This window comes from Abramis brama (genome assembly GCF_963993115.1).
Source record: "Abramis brama genome assembly, chromosome: 5".
Classification (NCBI taxonomy): Eukaryota; Metazoa; Chordata; class Actinopteri; order Cypriniformes; family Leuciscidae; genus Abramis; species Abramis brama.
Window position 1 is genome coordinate 2,807,281 of NC_139967.1, and position 16,451 is coordinate 2,823,731.

General features: G+C 41.2%; 1 long non-coding RNA gene across 1 annotated transcript; it reads right to left on the reverse strand.

The window, feature by feature from the left end:
• Nucleotides 1-2,819: 2,819 nt before the first annotated feature.
• LOC311083573 lies at nt 2,820-8,792 on the reverse strand. The gene is made up of 4 exons (XR_014606319.1): nt 8,048-8,792; nt 4,046-4,140; nt 3,441-3,563; nt 2,820-3,359 (listed from the first exon to the last, which is right to left on the reverse strand). It is a non-coding gene; the product is annotated as an uncharacterized lncRNA (long non-coding RNA).
• Between the last annotated feature and the right edge of the window lie 7,659 nt (nt 8,793-16,451).

A 16,451-nucleotide genomic window follows, 5' to 3' on the forward strand; every position in this document is an offset into this window, starting at 1 on the left:
CAGGCTAATAGTATAAAGACTGATGATGTTTTATTTTTGAATGGTGAATAACACTGAAATCCTCTGTAAATCAGGCTGGTGTGATCAGAAAGTGACAGCAGAGCAAGACTCGTGAGAACACTCCCTGCTGCTGCGTTAGGTAGGACCGTTTCAGACTATATCACTCCTCTACGTTACGCTTTTACATAATCATTCAGATTTTCTTTTTAATTGTTACTTTTTATGACTTTATGGTTGTTATATGATCCACAGATGACAGGCAGGATTCATCAGCATATGCACATGATATCATAATATGAACAATATATCAAAAAAACAAAACATTGTTTTTAAAAAATGGTATGAATTATTTAAGAAAGTTTTGCTTTTGTGTGATTTCAAGTAGTTTTAAGTTAATATTTCATGCTGTTCTTTGAATATCTACAGTGAAAGTGATATTTTATTTGTAATTATCTTATTTCAGTATTTATAAGCTTTATATATTTAAGTCAGATTTTAATTGCAGTGAAATTACCTGATTTGTTTTCAGCTTTTTTGAATTTGAATAAATGCAAAGCGAGTGAAAACCCTGATAAAGGCTGAACGAGTGTCATTGCTGTGTTTTGTGTTATTTTGATGGCATAGTGAAATTATGCTATTATAAACCTGCTCAAGTCATGATAAATGATTAATACACTAAATTTTAATTTCCCTTTGGATTTTATTCCTGTAACTCATACAGTACAGACTGTTTAAAAGGAGCTTGACAGTAATAAACAGGAAAATAACTCAAATATGAGCCGAATTCAAATTCTGCTGTAAATGAACAGCCGATGTCGAACACACCATCAGTGTCAGTGTGAGAGGGGGAGTGGCCAGCTGTGCTCGCTCAGTGTGTGTGTGTGAGAGGGGGAGTGGCCAGCTGTGCTCACTCAGTGTCAGTGTGAGAGGGGGAGTGGCCAGCAGTGCTCGCTCAGTGTCAGTGTGAGAGGGGGAGTGGCCAGCTGTGCTCACTTAGTGTCAGTGTGAGAGGGGGAGTGGCCAGCAGTGCTCGCTCAGTGTCAGTGTGAGAGGGGGAGTGGCCAGCTGTGCTCACTCAGTGTGTGTGTGTGAGAGGGGGAGTGGCCAGCTGTGCTCACTCAGCTTCAGTGTGAGAGGGGGAGTGGCCAGCTGTGCTCACTCAGCTTCAGTGTGAGAGGGGGAGTGGCCAGCTGTGCTCGCTCAGCTTTAGTGTGAGAGGGGGAGTGGCCAGCTGTGCTCACTCAGCGTCAGTGTGAGAGGGGGAGTGGCCAGCTGTGCTCGCTCAGTGTCAGTGTGAGAGGGGGAGTGGCCAGCTGTGCTCACTCAGCTTCAGTGAGAGAGGGGGAGTGGCCAGCTGTGCTCGCTCAGTGTCAGTGTGAGAGGGGGAGTGGCCAGCTGTGCTCACTCAGCTTCAGTGTGAGAGGGGGAGTGGCCAGCTGTGCTCTCTCAAGGGGTGTTTGACATCGGCTGCGGCTGGATGTAAACGATCGTCAAGAGTAGCCGCGTGCAGGCGGGGAGGAGCTGCAAACGGAGACGTGAAGTCGGACACTTTCTGGTTCCCGTAGTGACCGCTCACGTGGTGTTCGCATACTTTACCACAGCTGAAGTGAAATAAATGCAATATTTGCCAAATAATACACAGATGTTTCAGAGACATTTTCATTCAATACTTTATGTACTGCTTCATGCAGCGTCTGTTTGAACAAGAATAAAGTTAAACATAAGCTACTATCAATGAAGTGGAGTCTACGTTTTTTAATCAGTTTTAATTTGATAAACATGACACAATATAACATCGCAACTACATGAAAAGAGTGTTTACTGTTATAAAAAACTGATTTGTGAGCTTTAGAGGAACTAAAGCTGTTCGAATAAACACAAAACACACGTGATCGGTGTCATGCGGTGAATCCGGCCAATCGTGGAAGAGCTGTGTCGTCATCAGCCCAGTGCAGCCGCTCTTGAGAAGCTGCGCTGGCTGAGTTCTCCGGCTACTCTCGAATCGCTCTTGCGGTACTTTGATGGCATACGTCACAGTCACGTGGCGTCGGCGCTGTATCAAGTCGGACAAAATTTCTAACCGGCATGCAATGCTTCAAGTCAGCCGCCGATCGGTCTGCGCAGAGCTGCATGAAGTCGAACAAGCCTTCAGTGTCAGTGTGAGAGGGGGAGTGGCGTGAGAGGGGGAGTGGCCAGCTGTGCTCACTCAGTGTCAGTGTGAGGGGGGAGGGGCCAGCTGTGCTCGCTCAGTGTCAGTGTGAGAGGGGGAGTGGCCAGCTGTGCTCGCTCAGTGTCAGTGTGAGAGGGGGAGTGGCCAGCTGTGCTCGCTCAGTGTCAGTGTGAGAGGGGGAGTGGCCAGCTGTGCTCGCTCAGTGTCAGTGTGAGAGGGGGAGTGGCCAGTGGCTAGAGCGGCAAAAGCCAATGTGTGCTTCTTTTACCGATATATTTACCAATATCTTTTGCATTTCTAATCCAAACAACGCCAAACTTGGCACTGCACTTACTCGTGCCCGTAGCAAGACACTTGAAATCCATTGGACTAACGGTTCGAGAGATATGCTAATAACAGACAGACAGACGTTCCTGTAATTTATAGATAGATTCTGCCTCCATAAAACCTGTCTATGATATAACTGGGCCATAGTCATCTGCTTCCTTCCCGTTATTTTATTTCCCTGATTTACAATCCTCTCAATATAATTCTTATTTTTCACATTCAGAGAATTAAACCAGCACAACAATGAAAAGGACTATGGCGACTCAATACAGGATCTGTAGAACATTCACATCAATGTTTTATTCACATTAAATGACCTTAGTTTCCGCAAACAATACAATCTTTGCTGCCCCCTCTTACAAAAAGCATCAGTATTTGGGGAAAAAGTCAATTTGTTATCTAAGACAGTACCCAAATACTTATACTGTTCAACACTCTGAATACCCTGCGTTGAGGTGTTCAACTACAAGATCGTCCATAAAAATCTCAACCTTGTCTGTTACATCAACATTTCTTATTTCTGGGTCATCTCCATCCTTTAATATATACCATTTGTGGGGATTCATCAGAAGAATTCATAATCATTTGTTCTCCATTTCCAATACTTATTACAAGATATTAATGTTGAGTTAGCTGTGTTAAACTATTTAATGAACTGTAAGCTGTAAGTTTTTTTAGGCCCATCCTGGATTAACTACTGAGACACAAATAGATCTTTATGTAAAGTCAAATCTTTAGTTTGAAGTAAGTCATGTTGTATGTGCAGTCAATTCTTTGTGGAACCATCCTAAGGCCTAGATGATGCAGTCAGCGGAGATGTGCCGAGGAGGACCTTTTCCCCTTGGCATGGTGGAGTCTTGACCTGCAAAACACACAAACATGCTGTATGAAACAGTGTATTTGTACACTCGTAAACTCTGATGTGCTATGTGACATCACTCACTGTTAGGATGTTGTGACATTACAAGGCTATTTCAATGACACACTCCACAAGATAATACATCTCGGATATCTCAGCAAAAAAGTGACTGAAACCTTCCGTTCGTCTCAGTATTATAAGGCTGATCTGAACAACAAAATATTTTAAAAAAAGTAATTACTCAACGAGTTAGTAATCGTTTGCCCATTCCTGATTTTAATGTACAAAGCAGCAGTCAGTAAACTATATTAAATACACTTTGAAGTATTATATATATTGCAGTATATCATATTAGCTAAGAACTGAACAAAAAAAGCTAAATCTGTCTGGCCCACCTCTGGGCCTCATATCCTTCAATTCTGGCCCAGATTTTGCTGGTTCTTCGGCCCAAAACTGGCCCACACACTGAAAACGGACACAAACAATTTCCTCCGGCCCAGATGTGGCTTACACCCTGTAAAATGACTCTTACTTAATGATATGTCCCAATAGTGTTTACATGATAATCTACAATCTTCTTTAAAACATGTTTTGATCGAAACTGTAATCACTGATGTTTATGTCAGGACTCGAAAGACAGAAGGAAACAAGAGGCAAAAAGTTTGGTGTATCCAGAAAGAGCAACATACTTGTGTGCCGTCTGACTTTCGAATTCCTTCATGGACAATGCCATGGGATGCCGATGCCAGTTTCTTTCCCACTTCATAAAGAGAGTCAAAGGATCCTGAAAAACACACAACAGCATGAGACTGAACTGCTTGTGACTAAACACACCTGTGTAGATCAGGCGAGGAACCAACCAGTGTGAAGATTACAAATAATATCAGTAAACGGGCTGAAATTGACACATACAGTGAGGAAAATAAGTATTTGAACACCCTGCTATTTTGCAAGTTCTCCCACTTAGAAATCATGGAGGGGTCTGAAATTGTCATCAAAGGTGCATGTCCACTGTGAGAGACATAAAATAAAAAATCCAGAAATCACAATGTATGATTTTTTAACTATTTATTTGTATGATACAGCTGAAAATAAGTATTTGAACACCTGAGAAAATCAATGTTAATATTTGGTACAGTAGCCTTTGTTTGCAATTACAGAGGTTAAACGTTTCCTGTAGTTTTTCACCAGGTTTGCACACACTGCAGGAGGGATTTTGGCCCACTCCTCCACACAGATCTTCTCTAGATCAGTCAGGTTTCTGAGCTGTCGCTGAGAAACACGGAGTTTGAGCTCCCTCCAAAGATTCTCTATTGGGTTTAGGTCTGGAGACTGGCTAGGCCATGCCAGAACCTTGATATGCTTCTTACAGAGCCACTCCTTGGTTATCCTGGCTGTGTGCTTCGGGTCATTGTCATGTTGGAAGACCCAGCCTCGACCCATCTTCAATGCTCTAACTGAGGGAAGGAGGTTGTTCCCCAAAATCTCGCAATACATGGCCCCGGTCATCCTCTCCTTAATACAGTGCAGTCGCCCTGTCCCATGTGCAGAAAAACACCCCCAAAGCATGATGCTACCACCCCATGCTTCACAGTAGGGATGGTGTTCTTGGGATGGTACTCATCATTCTTCTTCCTCCAAACACGTTTAGTGGAATTATGACCAAAAAGTTCTATTTTGGTCTCATCTGACCACATGACTTTCTCCCATGACTCCTCTGGATCATCCAAATGGTCAATGGCAAACTTAAGACGGGCCTTGACATGTGCTGGTTTAAGCAGGGGAACCTTCCGTGCCATGCATGATTTCAAACCATGACGTCTTAGTGTATTACCAACAGTAACCTTGGAAACGGTGGTCCCAGCTCTTTTCAGGTCATTGACCAGCTCCTCCCGTGTAGTTCTGGGCTGATTTCTCACCTTTCTTAGGATCATTGAGACCCCACGAGGTGAGATCTTGCATGGAGCCCCAGTCCGAGGGAGATTGACAGTCATGTTTAGCTTCTTCCATTTTCTAATGATTGCTCCAACAGTGGACCTTTTTTCACCAAGCTGCTTGGCAATTTCCCCGTAGCCCTTTCCAGCCTTGTGGAGGTGTACAATTTTGTCTCTAGTGTCTTTGGACAGCTCTTTGGTCTTGGCCATGTTAGTAGTTGGATTCTTACTGATTGTATGGGGTGGACAGGTGTCTTTATGCAGCTAACGACCTCAAACAGGTGCATCTAATTTAGGATAATAAATGGAGTGGAGGTGGACATTTTAAAGGCAGACTAACAGGTCTTTGAGGGTCAGAATTCTAGCTGATAGAGAGGTGTTCAAATACTTATTTGCAACTGTATCATACAAATAAATAGTTAAAAAATCATACATTGTGATTTCTGGATTTTTTTTTTTAGATTATGTCTCTCACAGTGGACATGCACCTACAATGACAATTTAAGACCCCTCCATGATTTCCAAGTGGGAGAACTTGCAAAATAGCAGGGTGTTCAAATACTTATTTTCCTCACTGTATGAATAAAAGTTCATGTTCCTGCTCAGCCAATTTCCAAGAACACTAGAGAGATTACAAGCACAGTCCTGATATACTGTGTTACATAGAAGTCACACAGTTATTATCTTCTTTTTAATATCTGTATTTACAAACACGATTCCAAAAAAGTGGGACACTGTACAAATTGTGAGTAAAAAAGGAATGGAATAATTTACAAATCTCATATAATAAACTTATCTTTTATTCACAATAGAATATAGATAACATATCAAATGTTGAAAGTGAGACATTTTGAAATGTCATGCCAAATATTGGCTCATTTTGGATTTCATGAGAGCTACACATTCCGGACAGGTAGCAATAAGAGGCTGGAAAAGTTATATGTACATTATAAGGAACAGCTGGAGGACCAATTTGCAACTTATTAGGTCAATTGGCAACATGATTGGGTATAAAAAGAGCCTCTCAGAGTGGCAGTGTCTCTCAGAAGTCAAGATGGGCAGAGGATCACCAACTCCCCCAATGCTGCGGCGAAAAATTGTGGAGCAATATCAGAAAGGAGTTTCTCAGAGAAAAATTGCAAAGAGTTTGAAGTTATCATCATCTACAGTGCATAATATCATCCAAAGGTTCAGAGAATCTGGAACAATCTCTGTGCGTAAGGGTCAAGGCCGGAAAACCATACTGGATGCCTGTGATCTTCGGGTCCTTAGACGGCACTGCATCACATACAGGAATGCTACTGTAATGGAAATCACAACATGGGCTCAGGAATACTTCCAGAAAACATTGTCGGTGAACACAATCCACCATGCCATTCGCCGTTGCCGGCTAAAACTCTATAGGTCAAAAAAGAAGCCATATCTAAACAGGATCCAGAAGCGCAGGCATTTTCTCTGGGCCAAGGCTCACTTAAAATGGACTGTGGCAAAGTGGAAAACTGTTCTGTGGTCAGACGAATCTAAATTTTAAGTTCTTTTTGGAAAACTGGGACGCCATGTCATCCGGACTAAAGAGGACAAGGACAACCCAAGTTGTTATCAGTGCTCAGTTCAGAAGCCTGCATCTCTGATGGTATGGGGTTGCATGAGTGCGTGTGGCATGGGCAGCTTACACATCTGGAAATGCACCATCAATGCTGAAAGGTATATCCAAGTTCTAGAACAGGGATGGGCAACTTCGGTCCTGGAGGGCCACTGTCCTACAGAGTTTAGCTCCAACCCTGAAAAAATCACCTGCCTGTAATTTTCTAGTAATCCTGAGGACCTTGATTAGCTTGTTCAGGTGTGTTTGATTAGGGTTGAAGCTAAACTCTGTAGGACAGTGGCCCTCCAGGACCGAAGTTGCCCATCCCTGTTCTAGAACAACATATGCTCCCATCCAGACGTCGTCTCTTTCAGGGAAGACCTTGCATTTTCCAACATGACAATGCCAGACCACATACTGCATCAATTACAATATCATGGCTGCGTAGAAGAAGGATCCGGGTACTGAAATGGCCAGCCTGCAGTCCAGATCAAAACATTTGGCGCATCATAAAGAGGAAGATGCGACAAAGAAGACCTAAGACAGTTGAGCAACTAGAAGCCTGTATTAGACAAGAATGGGACAACATTCCTATTCCTAAACTTGAGCAACTTGTCTCCTCAGTTCCCAGATGTTTGCAGACTGTTATAAAAAGAAGAGGGGATGCCACACAGTGGTAAACATGGCCTTGTCCCAACTTTTTTGAGATGTGTTGATGCCATGAAATGTAAAATCAACTTATTTTTCCCTTAAAATGATACATTTTCTCAGTTTAAACATTTGATATGTCATCTATGTTGTATTCTGAATAAAATATTGAAATTTGAAACTTCCACATCATTGCATTCTGTTTCTATTCACAATTTGTACAGTGTCCCAACTTTTTTGGAATCGGGTTTGTATGTCCATTTATATTCTTCCTTTTTTTAGCTTTTTCTAAAATGAAGAAAAATGAATAGCAAATTATTAGAAACATCTCTGTGAATGACTATTAGACCAGCACCAACCAATCAATACAATTAAAGATCAAAATAGTACAACAAATATCATGTTCAGATTTTTAAGCAGTTAATGTCAAATCATATTTATCATATTTATTCTTAACAAAAAGAATAGAACATAGAAAATAACAGATGGTAGAAATAATATGAACCAGCGTAATAATGACTCACTGTCATCTAAACTGGAGAGATCTGGCACAGGTGGCAACTCTTGATCCTGGAGGGACCTGGGACACACAGAGACTCCAGACCTTCTAGACCTGGCCTGGCACACACACCAACTCAGGATCTGCAGGATCTGCGTCCGGTGTTTGCTTGATCCTGGAGGGACCTGGAACACACAGAGACTCCCGCCGGGCCGGGCCCTTGATCAAGCATTTGTGTTTTTCTAATCATTACTTTATTAGCCTAATTGGCTGGGGAGAAAGCTATGCCATAATCAGAAATATTATATATATATTAGGGGTGGAACGGTACATGTATCCGTATTGAACCGAAACGGTACGGGCGTCATGGTTCGGTGCATATTTACACAGAGAATACACGGTATAAAAATAAATAAAACTTGCGTGCAAATTAATTAATATAATGCGGAGCTACAGTTAGATATGCAGGTTCTTTAGGGACACCTAATCTGTAGCTCCGCCTTAGCTCTGAAGCTCTGTGGCTATAATGAACAGGCTGCGATGTAAAGATTGCAATGCTGGAACATGTCGAAAAGTCGCAAAGTGTTTACTTATATTTGTGTGTGTGTGTGAGAGGCGCGGGCGCGATCGAACAGTGGAAACATAAAAACATACTCCGTCATTTTGTTCATACAGGACATCATTCAAACTGCAAAGTGTTTAAGTTACTGTTAATTAAAATGAAGGAAAACAAATATATTAATCTGAAATGTAGCAAATTGATTTTCAATTCATTCAGGTACAATTACCAAACATATCTCAAGGTCTTTTTGTCTTTTTATTAATTTAATTAATAAACTAATTATATAAAACTATTGTCAGTGCACTACAAATAAACTGGTTCTATGCCTTTACTTTATTAATACAACTTATTTAAAAAATACAAGGCTTAAGTAATTAAAAAAAGGCTCCTGTCGATTGCTCCTGTCTGCCTCGTTGCGCGTCTGAAAGCTTCGTATATCTTTCTGTTTTGAATCATTATTTACTATCATTCCTTGTTGTTTATACTGCTAAATATAACTTACTCAACATCACACATTAACCTGACATAGCTAGCTTCAATTTAAATCGTTATTGCTAGCACAACACGCTAGTAATTCGCTAGCCTGTTAGCGTGCCATCTGCGCGCTCTTTATTTATTTATTTATTGTTCTTGCGCCTTTTACGAGTCCATCAAACAACTTAGGTGAGTAAGATCAGTCAACAAACACGGTAAGTCATGTCATCTTCTCCTCTTATTGTTACTTGCACCTCATGCAACATGTTTAGCATATCCTTCTCTGTCAGCACAGGATTTACATGTGATAAATGCAGGGATATAGTAAAGCTGACGGGGAAGATTTCAGAATTAGAGACACACATCCAAACTTTAATCGAGGTTAATTGTAAGGGTGCAAGGGCTTTAGATACTGCTTTGGATGCGACTAGCTTAGTGAACTCTGTACATTGTTCGGTTCCGGCTGAAGTAGAGCCCGTGCAGCAGGGCAATTGGGTGACAGTGAGACGCTGTAGTCGCGGGACAAAACACCGCTCTTCCGTTCCGATAACAATATTAAACAGGTTCTCCCCACTCAGTGAAACACCCACTGAGAATCCTGTTGATTGTGCCCTAGTTATTGGCGATTCTATTACACGGAACGTGAAAATAGAGACACCAGCCACCAGTCACATGTTTGACTGGAGCCAAAGCGCCTAACATCAAAGCAAATTTAAAAGTGCTGGCTAATGCTAATCGTAAATTCTCTAAGATTATTATTCACATCGGCACAAATGATGTTCGACTCCACCAGTCAGAGATCACCAAAATTAATATTAAAGAGGTGTGTGAACTTGCAAGTATGATGTCAGGCACTGTAATTTGCTCTAGCCCCCTTCCTGTTCGCAGGAGTGATGAGCAGCCCGAAAAATGGAGCGCAACTGGAAGAAAACAAAACTAAACTCCAGAGGTATTTCGCATTTCATGGAAAGAGAGCACGATTGCATACAGAGAGGCCTTAAAAGCTGCTAGATCTGCTTAATTTTCAACCCTATTAGAAGAAAATAAACAAAACCCTAGGTATTTATTTGAAACAGTGGCTAAACTAACGAAAAAGAAAGCTTCAAGCCCAGAAATTTTCAAGCAACACACCAGTAATGACTTCTTCACTTATAAGATTGATAATATCAGGGACATAATTATAACTATGCAACCGTCTACCACAGTATCGCATCAGGGAGTGCATTGTAGTCTCCCTAAGGAAAATTCGATTCATTTATTGCTATAGAAGAGGAAGAATTCGCTAAACTCATTAAATCATCTAAACCGACAACATGTTAGACCCTATACCGACTAAGCTACTGAAATAGATGCTTCCAGAGGTCATAGATCCTCTTCTTACTATCATTAATTCATCTTTGTCTCTAGGATACTGTTGTATTACATATTTATTAAATGTTTAATTTAGTTTTTCCACGGCAATAGTATATAAACTGATAAAGTTTAGTAGACTGATTTCAGATGATTATTGCGTCTCCAGCAAGAGTCTCCTTTCCTGCCAGACCTGTTTTCTCTATTGTGTTTTAAATGAGTCAGATCACTGAGATTCTCACCTTTCGGAGCCCAGACGTTGAATCGTTAGGTTGATTGACTTTCACCTTTTGTCTGGGATGGCTCTTGGAATTGGAGTTCCTGGCCAGTATCAGCATGTGAATAGTTATGCTGATTCAATGGGACTGGTAGTGCTCTCAGAGTAGGGTGTGTTCCCACTTCATTTGCATGCTTTATTCAGATTTCCCGCCTCTATGTAATCCCTCCCCCTTGGAATGTATATAACTACAATGTATAATGTTTTAGTTAGACTTTGGTGACTGCAGCTACCGACAGCTTGTGATCTCAATAAAGAATCCTGCTGAAGAAACAACCAAGTCTCCTGGTCTTCGATTCTGAGTTTACAACAATTTGGTGCCCCGTGACCCGGATAGAGTTCCAGCTTCTTCACCTGAATCCAGATTGAAACAGCAAGCTCAACAAAAGATCTGCTTTCCAGACTGCATCTTTTGGAATCCAGAGCGAAACTTCCAGCTGAACAAAGATTTCCAGACTGAATCTTCTTTTACAACCAAGGGTTGGTGAGTGCTACTCTATTCAAAAGAACCTTTAAAGACCAGTACAAGTTTGATATCCTCTGCGCCGTTCAGAGAAGTAGTTAACAGACAGCTGCAGGGTTTGGTTAACTAAGTTTATCCTCTAAAAAGTTTTTTTTAGAGATGAAATTGCATTATCCTCTACATTGCTAGAGAAGGTTTATCCTCTATAAAGTTAGTGAAGGTTTATCCTCTGCTTTAAAAGGAAGATTTAGCATTAGTGCTAATATTTTGGTTTATCCTCTAAAAAGTTTTTTTTAAGAGATGAAATTGCATTATCCTCTACATTGCTAGAGAAGGTTTATCCTCTGTAAAGTTAGTGAAGATTTATCCTCTGCTTTATCAGGGACGGTTAGCATAAGGTGCTAATATTTTGGTTTAATATTTTGTTTATCCTCTGTTCTTGTAGGCAGGGAAGTTAAGTGTGAAGTGTTGGTCATTTGGAGAGTTAACAATAGCTGATGTGTTAACAAGGGTACCCTCTGTGTAGACACTAGAGAGAAGTTTTAGTTTTTTTTTTTGATTGTGTGGTAACAAAGAAAACTCACAAAAATGTTTAGGAAAAATGCCAGACTGATCCCCACTACTGAAAAAGGTGGTCGTGCGGCTCCATTGTGGTCAGAAAGCGAATTTAAAACATTGTTGGGAGAGCAAATGGACTCTATAGTGACGAAGTCCGTCAGATTGGATTTGACAAAGAAATATGAGATTCATCCAGACAAAGCATGGTCAATGGAAGATTGTAAAAAGGTACTAGGAGCCAGTATTCGCAAGAACAAAGTGAAAGCCATTATTTGTTGTCACAGAGAATTTGTTTTAGCAATAGCTACAGAACAGTCTAAACGCAACTCAGAGCTGGAGAAACAGAACAATGAGCTCCGTGCTAGAATACCTTCTTTGACTAAGAAATTACACCACAACAAAGATGCAGAAAAAACTGATGAGGGAGAATTTAGTCAGCCGGAAAACATTTATCCTGATTTAAAAGCTTTCTTTGAAACAGATGTAACCATCCAATCAGTAACTGATAAGCCAGTAGATTCAGTGAAGGTGTGTGGGGCAAGGAGAAGGTCTCAGGGAATTGAGGTAACTGAAAGTGTTCCTCCCAACTCTTCTGTTGTCCAAATACAAGCTGTTGCCAAAGCGCTAGGACCCAAAGATATCGAAAAACTATCCCAGAGTTTACCCTCAGCACGCACAGAATTTTCTGAATTTAGAAGGGCATTGATCAGTAAAATGCGTCTTTACGACATGTCGTTGCCAGAAGTTACACAGCTGATGTCACAAATTCTAACTGAATCTGAATTCAACAGTTTTGAGTCTGCTGTTACTTCCGAACTGCAACAAGCCAGTAAAGGCGATTTGAGAGAAGGTGTTTTGAAAATCCTAAAGAATCTCTTAGGACCCAAAATAGATTGGTCGAAAGTTACTAGATGTGTACAAAAGAAAGGAGAAACTATAAGTGAATACACTGAAAGATTTTGTCAGGCAGCTGCAACTTACAGTGGAATAGTGGAGGATTCCGAAAGTGTACTAGATGATAGAGGAGCTCTAATCCGTATTTGGGCAGATGGTCTTATAGCTGAGTACAGATCAGCCTTGCCATTCCTACATGTTACGTGGGCTAATGGAACTCTCAGAAGTAACCTAGACAGATTAGCTACATGGGAAAGAGATGCTGATGTTAAAACCCAAGTGAGAATAGCAGCAGCTACGTTTAACCCAACGAAACAAGAAAACAGGTGGTCTAAAAAAGGACATTCTACAAAACATTGGGAGCGAGAGTGTAGGAAGAAGTTGCAAGATACAAAAAGAAATGCTATGCATAATTCTGCTCCTTCTCAGCCGGCTTACAACCCTGATGTAGTTCCGCAAGTGTCCACTGAAACTTTAGGACAGCTCGTTCAGGCTCTTCTAAGAGCACAACAAGACCAGGAAAAAAACTAATTGTTGGGGCTGTGAGTAGCTACCTTTCCCCTGTAATCCATCATAATGACAAAATAATTTTTGTGAAAGGTAGCATAAAAGAGAAAGAGATTGATTTTTTGCTTGATACAGGTGCAGAGATTACAATAATTCCTACAAAATTGGCTAAAGGTTTAGACATCCCGTACAAGAAAACCAAACTTTCTTTAACTGGCGTAATAGGTGAAGATTCTGTTTTGTATGAAACCCCGCCCATAGAGGTACAATTTGGCCCGAAAACTCTGATGACAAAATTGTTATGTGCTCCATTAAATACAGGTGCAATTTTAGGCATGGATCTCCTGAGACAAGTACATCTAACTTTAGACATGTCCTCAGAATCTGCTAGCATTAAGATTTCCTCAGCACACGTTTCTACCAATAATGCAATCCCTCCAGAGTATGCTTTCTTACTGAATCATCCAATTTGGGCTAATGACAAGGATGATTGTGGTTTATTGACAGGTGAAGAACCAGTCAAACTGACAGGAACTCCACCCCCGGTTACCAAACAGTATCCGATCAGTAAGGAAGCCATACAGGGAATCACACCTATTGTAGAAAAGTTGCTGACGCAAGGAGTGCTAGTTAAAACCAACAGTCCCTGTAACTCACCCATATGGCCCATCAAGAAATCCAATGGGACATGGAGACTCACCATAGACTACAGAGTAGCCAATAAAAACATTGATAAAATCACCCCGCTAGTGGCAGATCCATCTACAATTTGTAATGGCTTACCATTAGATTGTACGATTTTTTCAGTAATTGATATGTCTAATGGATTCTTTTCTGTACCATTGCACTCTGACAGCCAGCCATGGTTAGCTTTCACAGTTGACCATGAACAATATCAGTGGACCCGATTGGCTCAGGGATTTCAAAACTCCCCGACCATATACCATCAGGCTGTCAGACGTGATTTGTGTGATCCAGAATGGGTCCACTATGATCCAATATGTTGATGATATTTTGATTGCCTCGACAGATCACGAGGTACATCAAACTGAATTGGCAGCATTGTTGGACTATTTGCATAAAAAAGGACACAAATGCAGCTTTCACAAAGCTCAAATTGCTAAAAAGCAAGTCACATTTCTGGGTCAAACAATTGACCTATGGCTAAGCCACGCCCCCTCCACTCACTCGGACAAACAGTCAACATTCGGTAACAGGCGCTATGGCAGCTGTCACAGTTAAGAGACATTTCACATGAGGCAATTGATGATTTTTGGAGACAGAAAGATTATATATCATCTCAAAGTCACCAAAAGGGCCTTAACTATGCATTGGAGGGTTATATTAATCATTTTATTTTGAGAAGGTCGATGAAAAGCTTCAGCTCCAGACAAAGATTTAACGTTACAGGTCAGTGTGTAAACGTTATAGTTTGGTGCTATTTCGCTTCAAACGCTCGCTTTATACGCGCAAATTTGACGCTCTATTCGCGTTTGGTGTGAACGCAGCATAATGAACAGGCTGCGAGATCAAGATTGCAATGCTGGAATGTGTGTGTGTGTGTGTGTGTGTCAGAGAGAGAGAGGCGCAGGCGCGATCGCGATCGAACAGTGGAAACATAAAAACATACTCCATTTTGTTCATACAGGACATCATTAAAACTGCAAAGTGTTTAGCCTACTTATATTTGTGTAAAACACAACATTGTGCTTTTGTCAAACTGTACTCTTGTCAAACTGCAACGCAGCTAGAAGCTAGGATAACGTTACTTTAGAGATGTTAAAGATAACGTTCAAATACGTTGTTGACTTATCTTAGAACAGATGTAGACATCCTTGTTTAATTTATCCACGTTTAGTTGGTGTTGTGGTCTAAGTTACCGCATAAATTAATCCAGAGCAGACACTTATCTCGGTTGAGATGTGGCTTGGGAAAGGGTAAAAAATACACACCGTCGCCCAGCCTCTCAGGATACCTAGTGTTGGAGTTGAATGTACCCCATGCACACCGTTTGACCATTTTAAACTTAAAATGACAAGAAAAAACAGATAAAAATGAATGAAAACTGACTAACTGCAATGCATTTCAATGGACGTGGAAGCAGAGAATGTCCGAGTGTATTGGGTTAGCTATGTGCACTGTGATTGGCTCATCACGTTTGGGGGCGTGGCTTAGCCATAGGTCAATTAGTGCAGGAAATAGATCCATTACACAGGATCGAGTGGCCTCAGTCAAAGCCATACCTCCGCCTACTACCATTAAAACACTACGCTCATTTTTAGGAACAGCAGATTACTGTAGACCGTGGATTGAAGAATATGCCTCGATTGCTCAGCCTCTCTATGACTTGTTGAAAGGCCATGGTAAAGATTTAGATATTGTTTGTATGGAAGAACTTCACCTCAAAGCATTCAATGATTTGAAGAGAGCACTATGTCAAGCCCCAGCATTAGGAATTGCCCAATCTGATAGACCCTTTGTGCTTTATGTCCATGAACACTTGGGCTTTATGACTGCATGTCTAATGCAAGATCATGGGGGCAGTTTACGTCCAATTCATTACTATTCTGGTAAACTTGACATAGTAGCTCAAGGTATGGGACCATGCCTCAGAGCAGTACAGGCAGTTCATCTAGCGCTTCAGGCTTCATCAGTAATGGTGTTAGGTCAGACTGTAAATGTAAGATGCCCTCACACAGTGTCCGCACTAATGAATCAAGCAAAAGTCACTTCTGTCACTTCCTCTCGTTGGGGAAATTGGTTAACTACTACTCTCACAGCATTGTTTTACAGCGTGCACCAGTCACGAACCCCTCAACATGTATGATGTCTGCAATGACTGAAGTTGTGTTAGAAGATGAAGGCGAAATGACTCATGATTGTGTTACGCTTACATATGCAGCGACAAGTGAAATAGCAGAAACTCCCATAGAAAATGCAGAATTTGAGTTGTTTGTTGATGGTTCAGCTCAAGTAATTGAAGGGAACAGACGAGCAGGTTATGCAGTAACGTCCACCACTGAGGTGGTAGCTTCAGGTCGTCTTCCAGATCATTTTTCAGCTCAGGCTGCAGAACTGGTAGCTTTAACTAGAGCATGCACACTAGCTTCAGGATCAGTTGCAAATATCTACACAGATTCCAGGTATGCTTTTGGGGTTACTCATGATTTTGGTGTCATTTGGCAAAGCAGACAGTTTCTAACTTCTGCTGGATCCCCCATTAAGCATGCTGAATTAGTGAAAGATCTTATGTTTGCCATGAAACTTCCAAAGAAATTAGCGGTGATCAAAGTGAAAGCACATCTCACAACTAACACTACAGAAGCTAAAGGTAATGCTCTTGC